The sequence below is a fragment of the Pleurodeles waltl genome, chromosome 9 (genome assembly GCF_031143425.1).
Source record: "Pleurodeles waltl isolate 20211129_DDA chromosome 9, aPleWal1.hap1.20221129, whole genome shotgun sequence".
Taxonomy (NCBI): domain Eukaryota; kingdom Metazoa; phylum Chordata; class Amphibia; order Caudata; family Salamandridae; genus Pleurodeles; species Pleurodeles waltl.
In genome coordinates, this window is record NC_090448.1 from 524,704,415 (window position 1) to 524,728,029 (window position 23,615).

Here is a 23,615-nt window from a genome sequence, read left to right on the forward strand (position 1 = left end):
GACCCTTGTGGGGGCATTGAAGTAATAATTGTAGAAAGGAAATACCTTGATGGTCAGCTGGATGATGGAAAGAATTAAAATGAGGAGAGTCGACATGGTACTGGAAATTATTCAAAAATTGTATTCTAGGACTATATCTTGTCCTACTGGCGCTAAAGTGATGGCGCAATTTGCAAATTTGGCACTTATATTGGTTAAACGCCTCCTGACGGCAATGGAAATCCGCAGCAGCAAATGTTGTGTCCGAATGGAGGGGGGGTTGGAAAGAAGGGGATTGGTGGAGAGTGAAGCTCTACACCAAGAGCAATACAGAGGGTTACTAAAATGACCAGCACCAATGGAATGAGATGCATTATTAGACTCCTTTAAGGCCCAAGAGCTAGTGATAACTGATTACTTATCCTGGGAGTGCCTCACAACATATCACACTTACTGAACTCCTATGGCGATTCCTTTCCCACAGCCTTCAGCACGGCTGAAAGGTAGTCCTAGACTATGGGGGTTATTACAACTTTGGAGGAGGTGTTAATCCATCCCAAAAGTGACTGTAAAGTGATGGATATACCACCAGCCGTATTACGAGTTCCTTAGGATATAATGGACTCGTAATACGGCTGGTGGTATATCCGTCACTTTTGGGATGGATTAACACCTCCTCCAAAGTTGTAATAACCCGATATGTCTTGGCTAACACATTGTATAATACTATTGTTACCTGTGCACCAGGTCATTCCTGGGCTCTATGAATAGTGTCTCATAATATTATGTACAATGCTTTGTATTCTGCAACAGGATGTATATACAAGGGCTGATGTCAAGTTTGAAGAGGAAGGAGTGGGGGTTTGATAGCTTCAGATTTTGGTACATACCATATGATTTTTGCTGACACCGCTTCTGATGATGTGCCCCACTTCTTATAACGCTGTGATTTGCTTGAAGAACTGGTGACCAGACTGGATATAAGAACCTCTCCTGTGAGAGAGGAAATGGTTGTACCTATTCTTGGATTGTTTTTTTTTGAAAAACCAATAAAAATTGTGGTTAAAAAAAAAAAAAAAAATGGGACGGTACTACAAATCTAAAGTTTATTGGTGAGACAACCAATCTGTTGTGGAAACCAAAGAAGAAAATCTGGAGAGAAATATTGAAGAAATACTGCTGCTGTATCAGTAGTTTCCAACAAGGCAAATCTGTGGCAGGAGTGGCCCAAGTTGTACAGTCACAACCTATTTTTTGCATTTGGCTTTGTGCACTTTCACACCAATAGGGGAAATCTGTTGTGGTGGTATTGAAAATGGACCATAGGGCAGGAAGGTACCAAAAGCTTCACATGTCCATGTATCACAAATGAATGCTTCCTTTGCTGTGCATTCCTTTACGCATGGTATTGAGTTCATTCATTGCAAGCATGACCTGTCTATTATCTATATAAAAATTTATACTTTGCCATGTTGAAACGGGAGCCACCTTTTTCCTGAAGAGGAGAGGAGAAACAGTTGTTCCAAATGTAGATTTTCTACCTCAAGAGCTATCGAATGTGCAGTAATGTACAGAGTGGCACAAAGTAGGAATTGAGAAACTGACTGTTGGTGCTCACCAGGGCTCAGTAACAGGCTTCACTAGGGCGGTGGCCATTGAGCACACTGCCCAGTCGGAAGCTCCCTCACCTCCATTTACTATTGTAAAAACCGTAACAGTTAGGCTGCTGCCACTCTGTGTCTGTTTCTTTAGTTGCCCAAGGAAAACATCAGTGTCCCTTGCGATCTTAAGACAAAATGTCCAGGTACAAAACAAAGCAATGCCTGAATAGGATGAACCAACATCTTGACCAAGTTCATAGGACAGCTGACAGCCAATGGGACATTTATCCATTTTTTTTAAATGAGTTGCTTAATGTTCAATAATACTTCCTAATTAATTACACAAGTTGTAGGAAGCCTGTAGATCATATTCCCCATCCACCATAAATTGATTCAGTAGCAGTTAAACTCTTGGAGCTAGAAATTGTCACGGTTTCGGGCGGGTCTGATCAGGATTATGGTTGGGACACCCCTTGAGGTCACCGAATATCCTAGAGAGGTAGTGTGCTGGGGCAGAAGAGCAGCTAAAGGCATACACGGAAAGGACAGCTATGGATAGGCACAGGAAACAGGAAAGTAAAAGCAGAGCAACCCTTGTGCGAACAAACAGGAAACAGATTACCAGTGGACAAACACGCTGGGGTTGTACACAGAGTAAGGCGCAGAACCTCCCACAGTGACAGGGAATCTCAATGCCTCTGTGCAGTTTGCTCTTACAGATAGTCACCCTGCCAGCCCCATAGAAAGGAGGCGGCAGAAGTGATTCTGTCTCTGGACCCTAGAGCACAAACAAGGATAGTACTTACATACACAGGACACGCTCTTGTGGGTCCAGCTGGAAACACAGTGGCGATTCCTGAGAAAACAGCAATAGCACACTGTCACTGTTAGGCACGAAATACAACGTATAACACTGGACAAGGATGGGGGCTGGAATTGCCTCCTGGAAACCAGGAGCCAACCCCAGTACACAGGAGGACACGTATACACTGGTGAAGACTGATAGAACACTTACCAGACACAAAGAACCAAGAAGAAACAGAAACAGAAGGGAACAAACAAAGAGGCAGAGGCAAGAACTAGGAACAGGCTCAGGCTGAAGCAAAGGCGGGACTAGGACTTGAAAACAGGGCGCAAACTTCTGGCTGGGACAGACAGAGACAGGACTGGGAAACTGAGAACAGGCTCTGGCTGGAACAGGCAAGGACAGGACTGGAATACAGGGAGTAGGAAATGAGCAGTAAACAGGACTGGGAAACAGAGAGAAGGTTCAGGCTGAAACAAGGCAGGAGCAGGGCAGAGAAACAGGGAGCAGGCTTTGGAAGAAACAAACAGGTACAAGGCTAAGAAATAGGGAGCAGACTCTGGCTGGAAAAATCAGGAGCAGGGCAGAGAAACAGGAAAAAGGATCAGGCTGGAACAGAACAGGAACAAAACTGGAACACCATCCGACAAAGGAATTGAAGTCCGATGCACGACAAGGATCTTGAGGAAATGGCTGCTTATAAGCAGTTCCAAGCTGGGCTGCACAGGAGAGGTTTCAGGTGTGTGTGGTTTCGGACACTTGCAAGTCCTGGAGGAGAGGATCCAGTGAAAAGGAGCAACTGGACTTCTCCCATTGAAAACAATGGGAAACAGAATCCGGGTTTTCCTGACTACCAAGCTGTGCATTATGGGATTTGCAGTCCAAAGAAGCAAATGTAGTCCTACACAAGTGTACCATGGAGAAAAGAGAAACAAACAGGAGTCAGCAAGGGACTCTAGATAGGTGTTCAAGGTGATTCCCAGGCTTCTGACAGTCCCCTTACAGCGCCCCCTGGAAATGGGACGACCGAGTCGTAACAGAAATAGCAATAATGGCTGTAAAGACTGCTATCAACCAAGTTAGGCAGGATGATAATATCTGTTTGAATTCCTGCAATAGTGGTTTTACCTAAAATTCGAGTAGTGGAGGGCACAGATGACAACACATTCATGTTGTCCGTTTTATTCAAGAATGCCCTTTAGAGAGCTGAGAGACGTGCTGTAAGCACGGTATAAGGTTTAGTAAGATATGTACCCTCAAACTATTTTTTTTTATAAAGAAATTTTTATTGATTTAGCAGAAAAGTGAAACAATGATACATGTATACAACTTGGTGCCAACGAGCACCTGAGGATGGTCAGTCCCATAGACCCAGTCAAGACATTGTAAAAAGTTGTTAGTACACAGCAGTTATAGTTAACATTCTGGGTTCAGTACATCAGGCAAAATGAGGAGGGGAGGGAGGAAACCTCCCATCGATCCTCCCGCCTCGGCGCTGCTCAGCAACGTAGATTAAATACATGACGCAGCTTCCCACTTTCCCCACACCTTATTATATTTAGTCGGACAACCTCTAGCCGCATATACCAGTTTTTCTCCCTGCGCACACCAGTCCACCCCTCGCCTCCATTTGGTCAATGTTGGCGCGACCCCGGCCTTCCAGTCAGCCACTATATCTTTCTTAGCCACTAGGCAAGCCACCCCCAAGAAAGTTCGGTCTGATCTTCGTATTCCAACATCTCCCACGATCCCCAGTAGGAGCGGCAACGGAGCCCTCTCTATCTCTTCCTGTAAGACACCAGAGACCTCCCGAACAACCACCCTCCAGTAGGTCGCTATGACTGGTCATGTCCATGTCATGTGGAAGAAGTCGGCCTCCGGATTCATACATCGGGGGCAGTCGGCTGTGGACTGAAGGCCCGCTCTGTGCAATTTAGTGGGTGTAAGATATGCAGTGTGAAGGTAGAGCGTCTGTATCAGTCGGAATCGAGTAGCCATTGTTAGGGATCGTGGGGCCATCAGTGCCTCAGTCCAGTCCTCCTCCTCCATGGGCCCACCCATTCCTCCCATCTCTGACGAAGTCCCTCCAGGGAACCGGCAGTGTTGGCAATCAGGGCGTGGTAAATCTGGGAAACCCCACCTCTGCCCAGGCTCCCCATCAGGACCTTCGCCTCCATAGGGCTATGCTCAGGTATATTGTCCCCTGCTTGGGCGTGTACTAGTAGGGCGTGGCAAAGCTGAAGATATTTGTGAAACTGCGTCCTATTTAATGAGAAGAGTGTCTGGAGTTCCTCAAAGGACTGCATGTGTAACCCCCCCCCCCCCCCCCCCCCAATACATCGCCTGCCTAGAGTGGAGATACCTATGCTGTCCCACCCCTTGAATCCCTCCAGGTCATCCACCTCTGTCAAGTGTTTCCCGTGCCATAGCGGGGTTTGCCTGGTGAGGCGCCCCCACCATCCCAACGCTTTCTGGGCTGCTCGCCATCCCAGCAATATCACTCTGGTCACATCTGGGATGTCTCTGGAGATCGTACCACCATACAGGACGTCAAAGATCTGCGGATAGCTTAGTGTCTGGAGTTCCAATCGGAATGCCAGGTCCGTCCATCCACCCCCCATCCAGTCGTTGACCACAAACAGGTGCATTGCGAGGTGGTAATAATAGATATTGGACATACCCAGCCCCCCATCGTAAATGTCTCTTTGACAAGTTTTGAGTGCTAGTCTGGGGCGGGTGCCGCTCCATAAGAATTGGCGTGCCATCGTGTTCATCTCCCTGAACCATCTCATGGGGATAGGGTGCGGAACGTTTTGCATTAAATAGAGGAGTCTGGGAAGGATCATCATTTTGTAAAGTGCTATTCTTCCGAGCAAGTTGAGGGGAACGCTGGAGGTCGTTTTAAATTCTTCTAGTAAGTGGTGTAACGTTAAGTTCCCATGTTAGCTCAGGGAGCAGTGAGACTTGTACTCCCAGATATTTAAAACTGTTTCTTCGAACTGGGATATTTTGTTGACAGTCAAAACAGTCTCTGGAGTGGTGCAGGGGGACCAACAGAGATTTACTAGGATTTACAATCAGTCCTGAGGCCTCCGAGAAGAGGCCCAGGATTTGCAGGATGCGAGGGCCGCTTTAGGCCGGGTTAGAGGTATACAGAAGGACATCGTCCGCATACAGCGCCACTCGGTCCTCTGGGCTGGCGGGCCAGGACCAACCTTCGATCAGGGGATCCTCTCGTAGCAACTTTGCCAGGGGTTCTATTGTTAGCGCGAAGAGTAAGGGGGATAACGGGCATCCCTGTTGGGTGCCACGACCAATGGGGAACGGGTCAGAGACGACTCCGTTCACTTGGACCTGGGCAGTCGGGCCGGAATAGAGTAATCTCACCAGACCTCGGAATCTAGGCCTAAGTCCGTTCCCTTGCAGGACGCGGTCGAGGTAGGACCAGTCTACTGTATCAAAGGCTTTTTCAAAGTCGAGCAGGAGTAGAGCGAAGGGGGAATGAGACAGAGTCCTGCAATGCGCCAAGGCCAGGTGTAGACGTCTAATGCAGTGTCTAGTGGTACGCGAGGGCATGAAGCCGCATTGGTCAGGGTGTACTAACAAGGGCATTACTTCTCTCAGCCTGGAAGCAAGAATTGAGGACAGCAATTTTCTCTCTGTGTTTAAAAGCGAAATGGGCCGATACGCCGAACAACGTCGTGCTGGGGGTTGGGTCTTAGGGATCACTACAGTTGTGGCCTGGTCGATTCCAGAGGGGAAACAGCCCTGCCTCTCCGCTTCCTCATACATACTGAGTAGGTGGGGACCCAATATATCGCCACATCTACTGTATAACTCTGCCGGGAATCCATCTGGCCCTGGGGTCTTACCCGACGCCAAGTTGGCAATTGCCTCTGTGATTTCCGCAAGGCTGATAGCCTTGTCCAAGCTATCCCTTGTCGTTTGGGAGACTCTGGGGAGAGTGATATCGTTTAGAAGAGGGGATTCCCTTTCAACAGGAGGCCGGGGGTGCTCCGCATATAGACGTGCATAATAGGAGGCAAAGCTCTGTGCAATTTCGTTGGGTGTCCTAGAGAGAGCGCCTCCATGATTTCGGGTATGACTCTATTGGCCAGTGGGCGGGTGTCCAGCCAGTGCAAAAGCTTCCCATTTTTATCCCCCCAGCCATACACTCGGGCTGCTGATGCTCTCCAAATGTGCTTTGCTGATTCTAAAACTAGGTGTTTGATTAAGTCTCTGACAATGGTGAGCTGCCTCAAGCTAGAGGCCGCCGTGGAGGTAATTTGCTGGCACTCCAGACATAATGCTCTAGCTTCCAGTTCTGACACTCGCAAATTACGAGCGCGCTCGCGCGAGCGAAGGAGGTATTTGGAACGTCCTCTAAGAGTAGCTTTGCATGCGGCCCACACTATGCCTGGAGACTGAACCGATCCCAGGTTCTGTTCAAAGTATTGAACAATATGATCTCTAACCTCAAGAGTGTAGTTGTTATCCTGTAGATACCAAGCATTCAGACGCCACACCGGGCGACGGCTGGGGTCCGCACCACCCAGTCGAATCCGCACTGGCGCGTGGTCTGAGACTCCACGCGGCAGTATCTCCGCCCCAGTGACGTTAATGATGTCTAGGGCGGGCATAAACACAAGATCTATTCTGGCGTGCGTCTGGTGGGCGGCTGACGTGTGTGTGTATTGACGCTTCCTAGGGTGCCAGGTTCTCCAAACTTCGCATAAGCCAAGACTCTCAGTCCAGTCACCGAGGAGCGAAGCTCGGCCGGATGTGCTAGCAGTAACGCTACCGGAGACGTCCAGTTTGGGATCAAGAACAGCGTTAAAGTCCCCACCTATTAGCGTGGCACCCTGAGGGAGTCCCGTCACCACCTGACGGAGTGCAAGTAGGAAGGTATCAAGTCCAGCTGGGGGAGCATATGCACATACAAGATTGAACAGTAACCTGTGGAGCGACCCCGTGACTACTACAAATCTGCCCTGCGGGTCGGAGTGCGTGGCTGTAATAACCATGGGTAGGAACGGTGGAGTAGAATGGCAACCCCTCTAGAGCCTCTGGAGAAGCCCGTGTGAAAGACCCCATCATATCCCCCTCGTGCCAACATGGGGCACTTAGACCCAAGGAGATGGGTTTCTTGTAGTAGGACCACCGAGGGGGGTACCTGCGGAGAATGTTAAATACTGCGTACCTCTTGATCTTATCTAACAGACCATTCACATTCCTGGAGATGACCTGTGTCAGTGAGGGCCAGGCGTGGGATGCGTGGATATCATAGATTGTCGAGCATCTGTCAGTAGGTTTAGGGACGACCGTTTCAAATTTAACAATAAAATACGAACACAACAAAGGAAACTTATTAAAACACTTCTATATAACCCCATTTCAAGCTTCACCCCCCCCCCCACTGCCCCACCCCATACTTCTACCCAGGAAGCATCTGTCCCCCAATTCCCCAACCAAAACAACACAGTCAGAAGGACTGTCGTTGGAGTGGAGTGGTAGACCCCTCCATTCAATCGGATCATCTGCAATCAACAATCAGAAATCAAGCCATATGTGACCAGCAACAAAGAGATGATAAGATGCAGATTAGGCTTCTCCCTAGGTCCGCGGGTACAAACACCAGGCGGCGCCGGGCAATCTCCGTGCACCACAATATGGGCCGAGTGTCTCATGTCAGCCGAGCGCCGGGGACTGACTCAGACGGTGGTCATCTGCGGCCCGTGCCATGTCTCGGGCCTCCGGGGTCCCAGCGGGGACCTCTTTCATCTGAGAACTGGGGTCCCGAGCCGCCTCTCTGTCTAAGGGGTTGTCAGAGCCCCCTCGCCTCCCTTGCCGAGACCTTGTACGTCTCCGGCTCACTCCGAGGTCCCATCGGGGGGGGCCTCCTCCGGAAGATCTCCCCATCGGTCAAAGGGGTCCCATCCGAGCCCCAGCGCCCCCTCGGTCAGCCAGTCCCATGCCTCCTCGGGGGATTCAAAGAAATACGCCTTTCCTGGCATAAGGACTTTAAGCCGTGCCGGGAAGAGGAGCATGTATGAAAGCTGCATCGCTCTAAGTTTTTGCTTAACCTGTTCATATGATCGGCGCCGGGTTTGGACTTCACGCGTACAGTCTGGGAATATTAAGATCTTGTGATTATCCCAGTGAAGGTCTTCAGAGCGCCTGGCTTCCTTAAGGACATTGTCTCGGTCTTTGAAGTTGAGAACGTGCGCAATCATCGGTTGTTTTGGGCCACTTGGAGGGGGGTGAGGAGCGAGGGCCCTGTGGGCGCGTTCAGTTGCAAACCAAGGTGAGAGAATTTGGTCTGGCATCCAGGTCTTGATCCAACGCTCCAAGAATTCGGAAGCCTTGCCTTCTTCTGCTCCTTCTGGGAATCTGAAGAAGCGCAGATTGTTGCGTCTCGAACAATTTTCTGCATCTTCGGCGCGGAGGTGCAACTCACCGGTCCGGGTCTGCAATTGGGCCACTTTAGTTCTAAGGTCGGCTAGTTCATCCTCGGTCTGAGAGACCCGACCTTCCACCTCGGTGATTCGACCCACTGCGTTTCTAAGGTCCTGTCTGATGAGGCCCACATCTTCCCGCACCTCCCTGATCCTGGTCTCCACAGCCGACTGCGAGGATTGAATTGCCTGGAGGATAGCACTGACTCCATCCAGCGCTGGGGTCCCAGCTGCTGCGTCTCCATCTCCTCGTGGGCCTGCTGGTGTAGTGAACTGGTCAATCTTCTGTTGGGAAGCCGGAGGCTGCTTGGTCACTCTATCCTTCCCCATCTCGCCTCAGGGAGCCAGGCCGGGACTAGGATGTTTCCTGTGATAAGTATCGTGGTAAGTATTTTCGAGCTCCAGCCACTGCAAGCTCCCTCGCACTCTGGGGTTTCAAGAGGGGTGCCCCTAAAGGGGGGTCTCACTGATATACTCTGGCCATCACAGGCGGCTTTACAGAGTCCCAGATCCCTGTGTGGGGCCCAACAGACACTCGTCCGCCCCCAGCCCGGTCAGGCCGCACCTCCGAGTAGGGTGAAGGGGCCCCGGGGAATCAGTCGACCCTGCCCAATTCCACCAAGTTCCACCAATTTAAGAATGCCAGGAGACTTTGGTGCCGGGGGGCCCCTCCAGTCCAGTGATCCTCGGGAGGGAAGTTAGGTAGAGATGGGCACCTCTCCCTCGATATGATGCGTGGCCAGCTCCTCACACAGAGCCCAACCACAGCGGCACTCGGCGGGCCAGAGCACACGGAAGTGGGTCGGGCAGTCGGGATTCCCCCCTCCAGTCGCTGCCGCCCCTCCCCTCTCAATCCGTGTGGGGGTCGCGCTCCGGATCGTAGCGCCGGCTCCTTTCCGCACCATTCACGGCTTCAGCTGCTCAGTACGGTCGCATTTGGGACCCAGCGTCCCAGCCCAGGCTGCGTCGGGTTGATAGTTAGTTGCGTTTTGCTCCACTGCGTGCCGCTAATACAACTTTTGTTACTTGTGTCTACAGGTAATCCTCTGATTTTACCATTTTAGGGTCGAAATGGGGTAGATGCAGGAGAAAATATTGAAAATGGTATTGATAAGTTATTCTGTTTTTGTGGATACATTTTTGGAGATGTAACTTTTCCTTTTATGGAGGTTGGTGACGAATGCAGTAAACTCCAACCAATACTGCTATTTTATTAAATTCACTTCACCCAGGATTTTTCCACAGCTTGCGGCGTCAGCTGGTCGATGCGGCCGCATTCGGGACCTGGCGTCTCGGTCCAGGTCGCGCCGGGCGGCCCACAATTTGATATAAGGAAAAGGGAGGCTCCCCTCCCTCAGCGTAATGAGCGGTCGGCTCTTGGACAGAGACCGACCGCTGCTGCACTCGGCGCTCGGCCCCGCCGGGCCAGGGCACACGAAGGCGGCCCGCGCAGCCCGAATTCCCCGTTCCAGATGCTTCCGCGCCACCCCTCTCAGCCACGGGGAGTCGTTCACAGAACGCAGCACCGGCTCCTCTCCTCACCGCTCTCAACGCCAGCTGGTCAGCACAGCCGCATTCAGGCCCGGCTACCTCTGCTATCTTGATCCGCGGGCCGAATCGGGTCGCGGAGAGCGCTTAGTCACTGCCTCTCGTCGCCTCACCGCCCATCGGGATCCCCAAGGACCGGCCAGAAGGGCACCACCAGGTCAGAAGTCTGCAGTTCCTGCGGGTGGATGAAGGAGGGGTCCAGAGCACTCTCTGAGTGCGACCGCCATCTTGACGCCCGAAGCCATGCCCCCCATCCTCGAACAATTTAACCATAAAAAGCATAAATATACATATGAAGCTCCATCATATGCCTTGTCGGTGTCCTGTATGATCTCTTAGATAGCAGTTCTCGTATGTGGCATGATTTAAGAAGATAGGTGCCAAATTTATACTAACAGCAGTGCTTATCCCAGTTCAAACAGTTGGCTAGAACTTTTGAAAATATTTTTGCATCCTTCTTAGGGAAGGCAAAAGACCTACACAATGACGTCCGTGCAGTATCTTTATCTTTTAGGACTGTAGTCTTATTTGTATGAATCTCTCACACAGAAATGCTTGTTTTTCTAACTAAATGACTTATGTGACTTGAAGAAAGAGTATAGAAATCCCATCAGAGCTAGGAGGTATGCTGTCTGAAGCAAAAGAAACATTCTTCACATTAGGCCATTTTACGACTTCCAAATAATAATTTGAAAGATGTGGTGGGAGGGGAGGGCATGTGAGGGTGTGTCGCGGGCTGAGGGTAGCTAGAGAGCCCACGGCAAGATGACTGCACTGTAGCGCAGCTCCGCCTGCTGTGAGCAAATCATGCGGCATAATCCTGGCCTGGGCACATACTATGCAGGTCTCTACGGAGTCGGAGGTACAGATGGGGCGCTAAGCCACCGCAAAAGCAAAGTGCAGGCAAGGTGACTGTTGGCGCACCTTCTCAAAATGGCGACAGCAGCACTGGCGTGCTGACGGAGGGGCTTCACCCGGCAGCAGACCCACACCAAGCTGCAGAGCACATGCAGGAAGAGCGCCTCGACCGGTTAGATCCCGCCGCTGGTTGCTGGTGCCGGGTGGCCACATGGAGTGAGGTGAGGAGGGGCGGTGGATACAGCTTTCATGGCGGGAGGCCAGAAGAACCAGCCCTGATTGCAGAAAGAAGAGCAGCATCTCACTGGGCCCAGAGGGACAGGGAGGGCACGGGTGGCGTGCCCGGAGAGCCCACGGGGGGCACGAGAGACTAGCGAGGTAGGCTGGGGCGTTGGCTGCTGGCTCGACGGTGCAAGGAGCTGCATCTGCTGGGCCCGGGGGGGGGGGGTGGTTAGGGACTGCTGGACTGGGGTGTTCCCTCCTGTGCCTGTCCACTGTAAATCTTGACAAGCGCCTGGGGGACTGATTAAGCGCTTCTATTACTCAAGGCGAAAGGTGGACAACACAAGGCACGGACTGCACAGGTCCAGAGCCACAAAGATAAGTGTGGCACCAATACACCTAGCATCGCAGAGCGTGTGGCCTACTGACCCTGCATGCAAGGCTGATCGTGCTTGTCCCTTTAGATGCCTGACATGGTGCTGGGGACTGAGCGGCACACTGCCCAGAACTGACCTAGATGCGAAAGAAGCAGCATATGGGCTGCCTGGAGCTGGGCCACAGTGACAATGGGCAAATCAGAAAAATCGCAAACCTGATTGACGTTTGAAGACAAAGAAAGTTTCGGCGAGCCGCCAGAAGCTGAGGCAGACAAAGAAGTGCCAAGCCACCCTGCAAGCTCTATAGAAAATACTCTACTCGCCATGCAGCAAAGTCTACAAATGATCAATAGCAAGATAGATAGACTAGACCTCCACGTGGATAACCTCTCCACAAATTGGAACAGCACAATTCACGTTGAGCAAAGAGTATCCAACGCAGAAGACGAAGCTCTAAAGACAGGGAAGAAAATGTTGAACATGGAGAGAGCATTGGCGGTGATTAAATCAAAAAATGATTATCTGGAGGCATGCTTCAGGGGCAGTAACTTGCACATAACAGGGTTCCCGGAATCGACTAGCACAGGGAACATGAAGTCGTATGTAGAAAGTCTCATTACTGAAATCTTTGGATATGTTCCCTGTCCCAAATCTTTGTGGTGGAGGAAGCCCACAGATCTCTTGCCCGAGAAACTACAACAAGCAGAAATCACTTACGCTATACTCTTACCTGTTGAGATTGCAGATTGAATATTTGGGCAAAAAAAAAAATCTTCAACTTTCCACAAGCTACAATGGGGGCCACCAACCAGCTGTTGAGGAAACACAAACAATGCTGCTCCCCAGAAGCGGAAATTGTTGCGGACTCTGATTGAAGCCCTGCCCAGTTCCCTACGGATAATAGGACACTGAGACAACAATGCCTGCTGAACCAACCAGACAAGGCTATATAGGAAGCCATAGACCTGGCGTAGTGGACACTGTAAAGCGTGGCATGAAAGGCGCCTTTGCGGTAACTGCTCTCGGTGGGCAGGCCCTTCATAAAAGATCATCATGTATAAAGAAAGACAGATAACCTGTGCCTCCAACACCAGTCATCACGGCCACCCTGCTAGACTTGGAACATTGGATCTTTGAGAACCCTCGGAGGGTGCACCCTGAACGGAATTGATCTATGGTTTGCTTTGTAGTGTTTATTGCTAGTGACAACTTCAGAGAGGAATTTGAAATGCAGAGATTACATGCTTTGCAAGTTGATGGGAGTCTCTTTAGCATAATTGGGATGCTGAAGTGGGTGGGGGGGGAATATTGGGGTTACGTTATGTTGCTGCAGCAGATGTACTATCTAAGGGGTCATTGTATGATGTTGAAGCACATATACACACCACTGTCATAGGCTCTACTCGTGAAATACCAAACCGACAGTCCCACAGCTCGGGTACTGTGTTGCTCCTGGCCGGGAATGTACGGGGACTCGATAACCCCTGCAAAACTCGGCAGGTACTGCCCTACCTTGATAGACATCACATACAGATCGCTTTCCTATAAGAAACAAACCTGACACACACATCAGAGAAAGCAATAGGCGCGCAATGGGCGGGAGTACGGACAGCCTCGCCGTACTCCTCATACTCTCGGGGAGTGCTGATACTGATTTAAAAAAAAAAAAGCCATGCCATTCACTACAGTGCACACTATCACAGACGAGCAGGGAAGATATGTCATCCTACAGTTAACCCTGGGGAAAACATGATTACTCTTGTGAATGTCTATGGACCGAACATTTTACACTAACCTATGGAATATTTTGCGCACCCTGCCTCCAGCAGTGATCCTCTGGGAGGGGGACACTAAATGACAGGTCGAAGAGGGTGGCGAGTCATGACATTCGCTCTGCGAAAATACTCAGTGAGGCTATGGCAGACTTCAATATGGTAGACATCTGGAGGTTGCGCAACAAGGAAGCGCGGGAGGGCACATATGCTTCCACAGCGCATGCTACCTGTACCCCGCCTCGACTACTGGCTAGTGTCAGAAGAAGCAGGCCTGTGGGTAACAAAGGTCCAGCACCTGGCACGGACGCTGTCCAATCACAAACCAGTGAGACTAGATATCACAAGTCCCATGCTTACATTCAGACCATTCACATGGCATTTTCAGAATACAGCCCTGCTAGACCAAGTATACAGTGACACAATAGGACATGCCATATGTGAATACTTGGATGCCAACAAAGACTTGTGACAAGCGCAGGCATCCTCTGGGAGGCCTTTAAGGCTACAATACGTGGGGTCTGCATTGGAACAAAATCAGAAACACTCTGGGATATACGCTCCCAGCTGGGTAGGTGTAAGGAAATGCCTCCTTGGCATGGTTGCCCCCTGACTTTTTGCCTTTGCTGATGCTATGTTTACAATTGAAAGTGTGCTGAGGCCTGCTAACCAGGCCCCAGCACCAGTGTTCTTTCCCTAACCTGTACTTTTGTATCCACAATTGGCAGACCCTGGCATCCAGATAAGTCCCTTGTAACTGGTACTTCTAGTACCAAGGGCCCTGATGCCAAGGAAGGTCTCTAAGGGCTGCAGCATGTCTTATGCCACCCTGGAGACCTCTCACTCAGCACAGACACTGCTTGCCAGCTTGTGTGTGCTAGTGAGAACAAAACGAGTAAGTCGACATGGCACTCCCCTCAGGGTGCCATGCCAGCCTCTCACTGCCTATGCAAGTATAGGTCAGTCACCCCTCTAGCAGGCCTTACAGCCCTAAGGCAGGGTGCACTATACCATAGGTGAGGGTACCAGTGCATGAGCATGGTACCCCTACAGTGTCTAAGCAAAACCTTAGACATTGTAAGTGCAGGGTAGCCATAAGAGTATATGGTCTGGGAGTCTGTCAAACACGAACTCCACAGCACCATAATGGCTACACTGAAAACTGGGAAGTTTGGTATCAAACTTCTCAGCACAATAAATGCACACTGATGCCAGTGTACATTTTATTGCAAAATACACCCCAGAGGGCACCTTAGAGGTGCCCCCTGAAACTTAACCGACTGTCTGTGTAGGCTGACTAGTTCCAGCAGCCTGCCACACTAGAGACATGTTGCTGGCCCCATGGGGAGAGTGCCTTTGTCACTCTGAGGCCAGTAACAAAGCCTGCACTGGGTGGAGATGCTAACACCTCCCCCAGGCAGGAGCTGTAACACCTGGCGGTGAGCCTCAAAGGCTCACCCCTTTGTCACAGCCCAGCAGGGCACTCCAGCTTAGTGGAGTTGCCCGCCCCCTCCGGCCACGGCCCCCACTTTTGGCGGCAAGGCTGGAGGGAACAAAGAAAGCAACAAGGAGGAGTCACTGGCCAGTCAGGACAGCCCCTAAGGTGTCCTGAGCTGAGGTGACTCTAACTTTTAGAAATCCTCCATCTTGCAGATGGAGGATTCCCCCAATAGGGTTAGGCTTGTGACCCCCTCCCCTTGGGAGGAGGCACAAAGAGGGTGTAACCACCCTCAGGGCTAGTAGCCATTGGCTACTAACCCCCCAGACCTAAACACGCCCTTAAATTTAGTATTTAAGGGCTACCCTGAACCCTAGAAAATTAGATTCCTGCAACAACAACAAGAAGGACTGCCTAGCTGAAAACCCCTGCAGAGGAAGACCAGAAGACAACAACTGCCTTGGCTCCAGAAACTCACCGGCCTGTCTCCTGCCTTCCAAAGAACTCTGCTCCAGCGACGCCTTCCAAAGGGACCAGCAACCTCTGCATCCTCTGAGGACTGCCCTGCTTCGACGACGACAAGAAACTCCCGAGGACAGCGGACCTGCTCCAAAAAGACTGCAACTTTATCCAAAGGAGCAGCTTTAAAGAACCCTGCAATCTCCCCGCAAGAAGCGTGAGACTTGCAACACTGCACCCGGCGACCCCGACTCGGCTGGTGGAGAATCAACACCTCAGGGAGGACCCCCGGACTACTCTACGACTGTGAGTACCAAAACCTGTCTCCCCTGAGCCCCCACAGCGCCGCCTGCAGAGGGAATCCCGAGGCTTCCCCTGACCGCGACTCTCTGAAACCTAAGTCCCGACGCCTGGAAAAGACCCTGCACCCGCAGCCCCCAGGACCTGAAGGACCGGACTTTCACTGCAGAAGTGACCCCCAGGAGTCCCTCTCCCTTGCCCAAGTGGAGGTTTCCCCGAGGAAGCCCCCCCTTGCCTGCCTGCAGCGCTGAAGAGATCCCTTGATCTCTCATTGACTCCCATTGCGAACCCGACGCTTGTTCTAACACTGCACCCGGCCGCCCCCGCGCCGCTGAGGGTGAAATTTCTGTGTGGGCTTGTGTCCCCCCCGGTGCCCTACAAAACCCCCCTGGTCTGCCCTCCGAAGACGCGGGTACTTACCTGCTGGCAGACTGGAACCGGGGCACCCCCTTCTCTCCATTGAAGCCTATGCGTTTTGGGCACCACTTTGAACTCTGCACCTGACCGGCCCTGAGCTGCTGGTGTGGTAACTTTGGGGTTGCTCTGAACCCCCAACGGTGGGCTACCTTGGACCAAGAACTGAACCCTGTAAGTGTCTTACTTACCTGGTAAAACTAACAAAAACTTACCTCCCCCAGGAACTGTGAAAATTGCACTGTGTCCACTTTTAAAATAGCTATTTGTGAATAACTTGAAAAGTATACATGCAATTGAAATGATTCAAAGTTCCTAATGTACTTACCTGCAATACCTTTCAAACAAGATATTACATGTTAAATTTGAACCTGTGGTTCTTAAAATAAACTAAGAAAAGATATTTTTCTATACAAAAACCATTGGCTGGATTTGTCTCTGAGTGTGTGTACCTCATTTATTGTCTATGTGTATGTACAACAAATGCTTAACACTACTCCTTGGATAAGCCTACTGCTCGACTACACTACCACAAAATAGAGCATTAGTATTATCTATTTTTACCACTATTTTACCTCTAAGGGGAACCCTTGGACTCTGTGCATGCTATTCCTTACTTTGAAATAGCACATACAGAGCCAACTTCCTACATTGGTGGATCAGCGGTGGGGTACAAGACTTTGCATTTGCTGGACTACTCAGCCAATACCTGATCACACAACAAATTCCAAAATTGTCATTAGAAATTGATTTTTGCAATTTGAAAAGTTTTCTAAATTCTTTAAAGTCCTGCTAGGGCCTTGTGTTAGTCCCTGTTAGCATTTCTTTTAGAGTTTAAAAGTTTGTTAAAAGTTTGAATTAGATTCTAGAACCAGTTTTAGTTTCTTAAAAAGTATTCCAACTTTTAGAAGCATAATGTGTAGTGCAGAGATGAATGTGGTGTAACTCGACACCACACCTTACCTCCATCTTAAGATGAGGGAGCTAAGGTCACTCTGTAAAATAAAGAAAATAGTAATGGGCCCCAGACCTTCCAAACTACAGCTCCAGGAGCTGTTGGCAGAGTTTGAAAAGGCCAACCCCTCTGAGGATGGCAACACAGAGGATGAAGATAGTGACTTGGAGGAAAATTCCCCCCTACCAGTCCTATTTAGGGAGAACAGGGCCTCTCAAGCCCTGACTCCACAAATAATAGTCAGAGATGCTGGTCCCCTCACAGGAGGGGCCAACAACTCTGAAATCACTGAGGATAACTCCAGTGAAGAGGACATCCAGCTAGCCAGGATGGCCAAAAGATTGGCTTTGGAAAGACAGATCCTAGCCATAGAAAGGGAAAGGCAAGAGATGGGCCTAGGACCCATCAATGGTGGCAGCAACATAAATAGGGTCAGAGATTCTCCTGACATGTTGAAAATCCCTAAAGGGATTGTAACTAAATATGAAGATGGTGATGACATCACCAAATGGTTCACAGCTTTTGAGAGGGCTTGTGTAACCAGAAAAGTGAACAGATCTCACTGGGGTGCTCTCCTTTGGGAAATGTTCACAGGAAAGTGTAGGGATAGACTCCTCACACTCTCTGGAAAAGATGCAGAATCTTATGACCTCATGAAGGGTACCCTGATTGAGGGCTTTGGATTCTCCACTGAGGAGTATAGGATTAGATTCAGGGGGGCTCAAAAATCCTCGAGCCAGACCTGGGTTGACTTTGTAGACTACTCAGTAAAAACACTAGATGGTTGGATTCAAGGCAGTGGTGTAAGTAATTATGATGGGCTGTACAATTTATTTGTGAAAGAACACCTGTTAAGTAATTGTTTCAATGATAAACTGCATCAGCATCTGGTAGACCTAGGACCAATTTCTCCCCAAGAATTGGGAAAGAAGGCGGACCATTGGGTCAAGACTAGGGTGTCCAAAACTTCCACAGGGGGTGACCAAAAGAAAGGGGTCACAAAACCTCCCCAGGGGAAGGGTGGTGAGACAGCCAAAAATAAAAATAGTAAAGAGTCTTTTACAGGCCCCCAAAAACCTGCACAGGAGGGTGGGCCCAGAGCCTCTTCACAAAACAATCCTGGGTACAAGGGTAAAAACTTTGATCCCAAAAAGGCCTGGTGTCGTAGCTGTAATCAGCCTGGACACCAAACTGGAGACAAGGCCTGTCCCAAGAAAGGTTCCACTCCAAACTCCAATCCAGGTAACACTCGAATGGCTAGTCTCCAAGTGGGATCAACAGTGTGCCCAGAGCAAATCAGGGTCCACACTGAAGCTACTCTAGTCTCTGAGGGTGGGGTGGATTTAGCCACACTAGCTGCCTGGCCGCCTAACATGCAAAAATACAGGCAGCAGCTCTTTATTAATGGGACAAGTGTAGAGGGCCTGAGGGATACAGGTGCCAGTGTCACCATGGTGACAGAGAAACTGGTTTCCCCTGGCCAATACCTGACTGGAAAAACCTATACAGTCACCAACGCTGACAATCAGACTAAAGCACATCCCATGGCAATGGTAACTTTAGAATGGGGAGGGGTCAATGGCCTGAAACAGGTGGTGGTCTCCTCAAACATCCCAGTAGACTGTCTGCTTGGAAATGACCTGGAGTCCTCGGCATGGGCTGAGGTAGAACTAAAAACCCATGCAGCCATGCTGGGTATCCCTGAACTGGTGTGTGTAAAAACAAGAGCACAGTGCAAGGCACAGGGTGAAAAAGTAGAGATGGAGTCTGGAAGAAAGGCCCAGCCTACCAAGAGAAAAGGAAAGTCAGTTGGGAAACCAACTGCAACACAGTCAGAAAAAGAGAACCTCTCTTCTCAGGAAGAAGTTCTGCCCTCTGAGGGAACTGAGCCTTTGGAGCTTGAACCTTATCAGGTTGAGCTCTTAGGCCCAGGGGGACCCTCAAGGGAGGAGCTGTGTAAGGGACAAGAAACCTGTCCCTCTCTTGAAGGCCTTAGGCAGCAAGCTGCTGAAGAGTCCAAGGGCAAGAAAAATGGAACACATAGGGTCTATTGGGAAGATGGACTCCTGTACACTGAGGCCAGAGACCCCAAACCTGGTGCCACTAGGACAGTGGTAGTGCCTCAGTCGTTCAGAGAGTTTATTCTGACCTTAGCCCATGATATTCCCCTTGCTGGGCATTTGGGACAAACCAAGACGTGGGAGAGGTTAGTCAACCACTTCTACTGGCCCAATATGTCCCACAAGGTTAAGGAGTTTTGCCTCTCCTGCCCCACCTGTCAAGCCAGTGGTAAGACAGGTGGGCATCCAAAGGCCCCCCTCATTCCACTTCCAGTGGTGGGGGTCCCCTTTGAAAGAGTGGGTGTGGACATAGTTGGTCCACTAGAACCTCCCACAGCCTCAGGAAATATGTATATCCTAGTAGTAGTGGATCATGCTACTAAGTATCCTGAAGCTATTCCCCTTAGGTCGACTACTGCTCCTGCAGTAGCCAAGGCCCTCATTGGTATCTTTACCAGAGTGGGTTTCCCTAAGGAGGTGGTGTCTGACAGAGGTACCAACTTCATGTCAGCATACCTAAAACACATGTGGAATGAGTGTGGAGTGACTTACAAATTCACTACACCATACCATCCACAAACTAATGGCTTAGTTGAGAGATTCAACAAGACATTAAAAGGCATGATCATGGGGCTCCCAGAAAAGCTCAAAAGGAGATGGGATGTCCTCTTGCCATGTCTGCTTTTCGCTTACAGAGAGGTGCCACAGAAGGGAGTAGGATTCTCACCCTTTGAACTTCTGTTTGGTCACCCTGTAAGGGGACCACTTGCTCTTGTTAAAGAAGGCTGGGAGAGACCTCTTCATGAGCCTAAACAGGACATAGTGGACTATGTACTTGGCCTTCGCTCTAGGATGGCAGAGTACATGGAAAAGGCAAGCAAAAACCTTGAGGCCAGCCAACAGCTCCAGAAGTTTTGGTATGACCAAAAGGCTGCAATGGTTGAGTTCCAACCAGGGCAGAAAGTCTGGGTTCTGGAGCCTGTGGCTCCCAGGGCACTTCAGGACAAATGGAGTGGCCCTTACCCAGTGCTAGAAAGGAAGAGTCAGGTCACCTACCTGGTGGACCTGGGCACAAGCAGGAGCCCCAAGAGGGTGATCCATGTGAACCGCCTTAAGCTCTTCCATGACAGGGCTGATGTAAATCTGTTGATGGTAACAGATGAGGATCAGGAGGCAGAGAGTGAACCTCTCCCTGATCTTCTGTCATCAGACCCAAAAGATGGCTCAGTAGATGGAGTGATCTACTCAGACACCCTCTCTGGCCAACAGCAAGCTGATTGTAGGAGAGTCCTACAACAGTTTCCTGAACTCTTCTCCCTAACCCCTGGTCAGACACACCTGTGTACCCATGATGTGGACACAGGAGACAGCATGCCTGTCAAAAACAAAATTTTTAGACAGTCTGACCATGTTAAGGAAAGCATCAAGGTGGAAGTCCACAAGATGCTGGAATTGGGAATAATTGAGCGCTCTGACAGCCCCTGGGCTAGCCCAGTGGTCTTAGTCCCCAAACCTCACACCAAAGATGGAAAGAAAGAGATGAGGTTTTGTGTGGACTACAGAGGGCTCAACTCTGTCACCAAGACAGACGCCCATCCAATTCCTAGAGCTGATGAGCTCATAGACAAATTAGGTGCTGCCAAATTCTTAAGTACCTTTGACTTGACAGCAGGGTACTGGCAAATAAAAATGGCACCTGGAGCAAAAGAGAAAACAGCATTCTCCACACCTGATGGGCATTATCAGTTTACTGTTATGCCCTTTGGTTTAAAGAATGCCCCTGCCACCTTCCAAAGGTTGGTGAATCAAGTCCTTGCTGGTTTGGAGTCCTTTAGCACAGCTTATCTTGATGATATTGCTGTCTTTAGCTCCACCTGGCAGGATCACCTGGTCCACCTGAAGAAGGTTTTGAAGGCTCTGCAATCTGCAGGCCTCTCTATCAAGGCATCCAAATGCCAGATAGGGCAGGGAACTGTGGTTTACTTGGGCCACCTTGTAGGTGGAGGCCAAGTTCAGCCACTCCAACCCAAGATCCAGACTATTCTGGACTGGGTAGCTCCAAAAACCCAGACTCAAGTCAGGGCATTCCTTGGCTTGACTGGGTATTACAGGAGGTTTGTGAAGGGATATGGATCCATTGTGACAGCCCTCACTGAACTCACCTCCAAGAAAATGCCCAAGAAAGTGAACTGGACTGTAGAATGCCAACAGGCCTTTGACACCCTGAAACAAGCAATGTGCTCAGCACCAGTTCTAAAAGCTCCAGATTATTCTAAGCAGTTCATTGTGCAGACAGATGCCTCTGAACATGGGATAGGGGCAGTTTTGTCCCAAACAAATGATGATGGCCTTGACCAGCCTGTTGCTTTCATTAGCAGGAGGTTACTCCCCAGGGAGCAGCGTTGGAGTGCCATTGAGAGGGAGGCCTTTGCTGTGGTTTGGTCCCTGAAGAAGCTGAGACCATACCTCTTTGGGACTCACTTCCTAGTTCAAACTGACCACAGACCTCTCAAATGGCTGATGCAAATGAAAGGTGAAAATCCAAAACTGTTGAGGTGGTCCATCTCCCTACAGGGAATGGACTTTATAGTGGAACACAGACCTGGGACTGCCCATGCCAATGCAGATGGCCTTTCCAGGTTCTTCCACTTAGAAAATGAAGACTCTCTTGGGAAAGGTTAGTCTCATCCTCTTTCGTTTGGGGGGGGGGTTGTGTAAGGAAATGCCTCCTTGGCATGGTTGCCCCCTGACTTTTTGCCTTTGCTGATGCTATGTTTACAATTGAAAGTGTGCTGAGGCCTGCTAACCAGGCCCCAGCACCAGTGTTCTTTCCCTAACCTGTACTTTTGTATCCACAATTGGCAGACCCTGGCATCCAGATAAGTCCCTTGTAACTGGTACTTCTAGTACCAAGGGCCCTGATGCCAAGGAAGGTCTCTAAGGGCTGCAGCATGTCTTATGCCACCCTGGAGACCTCTCACTCAGCACAGACACTGCTTGCCAGCTTGTGTGTGCTAGTGAGAACAAAACGAGTAAGTCGACATGGCACTCCCCTCAGGGTGCCATGCCAGCCTCTCACTGCCTATGCAAGTATAGGTCAGTCACCCCTCTAGCAGGCCTTACAGCCCTAAGGCAGGGTGCACTATACCATAGGTGAGGGTACCAGTGCATGAGCATGGTACCCCTACAGTGTCTAAGCAAAACCTTAGACATTGTAAGTGCAGGGTAGCCATAAGAGTATATGGTCTGGGAGTCTGTCAAACACGAACTCCACAGCACCATAATGGCTACACTGAAAACTGGGAAGTTTGGTATCAAACTTCTCAGCACAATAAATGCACACTGATGCCAGTGTACATTTTATTGCAAAATACACCCCAGAGGGCACCTTAGAGGTGCCCCCTGAAACTTAACCGACTGTCTGTGTAGGCTGACTAGTTCCAGCAGCCTGCCACACTAGAGACATGTTGCTGGCCCCATGGGGAGAGTGCCTTTGTCACTCTGAGGCCAGTAACAAAGCCTGCACTGGGTGGAGATGCTAACACCTCCCCCAGGCAGGAGCTGTAACACCTGGCGGTGAGCCTCAGGCTCACCCCTTTGTCACAGCCCAGCAGGGCACTCCAGCTTAGTGGAGTTGCCCGCCCCCTCCGGCCACGGCCCCCACTTTTGGCGGCAAGGCTGGAGGGAACAAAGAAAGCAACAAGGAGGAGTCACTGGCCAGTCAGGACAGCCCCTAAGGTGTCCTGAGCTGAGGTGACTCTAACTTTTAGAAATCCTCCATCTTGCAGATGGAGGATTCCCCCAATAGGGTTAGGCTTGTGACCCCCTCCCCTTGGGAGGAGGCACAAAGAGGGTGTAACCACCCTCAGGGCTAGTAGCCATTGGCTACTAACCCCCCAGACCTAAACACGCCCTTAAATTTAGTATTTAAGGGCTATCCTGAACCCTAGAAAATTAGATTCCTGCAACAACAAGAAGAAGGACTGCCTAGCTGAAAACCCCTGCAGAGGAAGACCAGAAGACAACAACTGCCTTGGCTCCAGAAACTCACCGGCCTGTCTCCTGCCTTCCAAAGAACTCTGCTCCAGCGACGCCTTCCAAAGGGACCAGCAACCTCTGCATCCTCTGAGGACTGCCCTGCTTCGACGACGACAAGAAACTCCCGAGGACAGCGGACCTGCTCCAAAAAGACTGCAACTTTATCCAAAGGAGCAGCTTTAAAGAACCCTGCAATCTCCCCGCAAGAAGCGTGAGACTTGCAACACTGCACCCGGCGACCCCGACTCGGCTGGTGGAGAATCAACACCTCAGGGAGGACCCCCGGACTACTCTACGACTGTGAGTACCAAAACCTGTCCCCCCTGAGCCCCCA

General features: G+C 50.4%; 1 protein-coding gene across 1 annotated transcript in view; it reads left to right on the plus strand.

Moving 5' to 3' along the window:
* Positions 1-23,615, plus strand: part of DHRS7 (dehydrogenase/reductase 7) — a 298,966-nt gene that overhangs the window by 146,850 nt on the left and 128,501 nt on the right. The window lies entirely within an intron of this gene.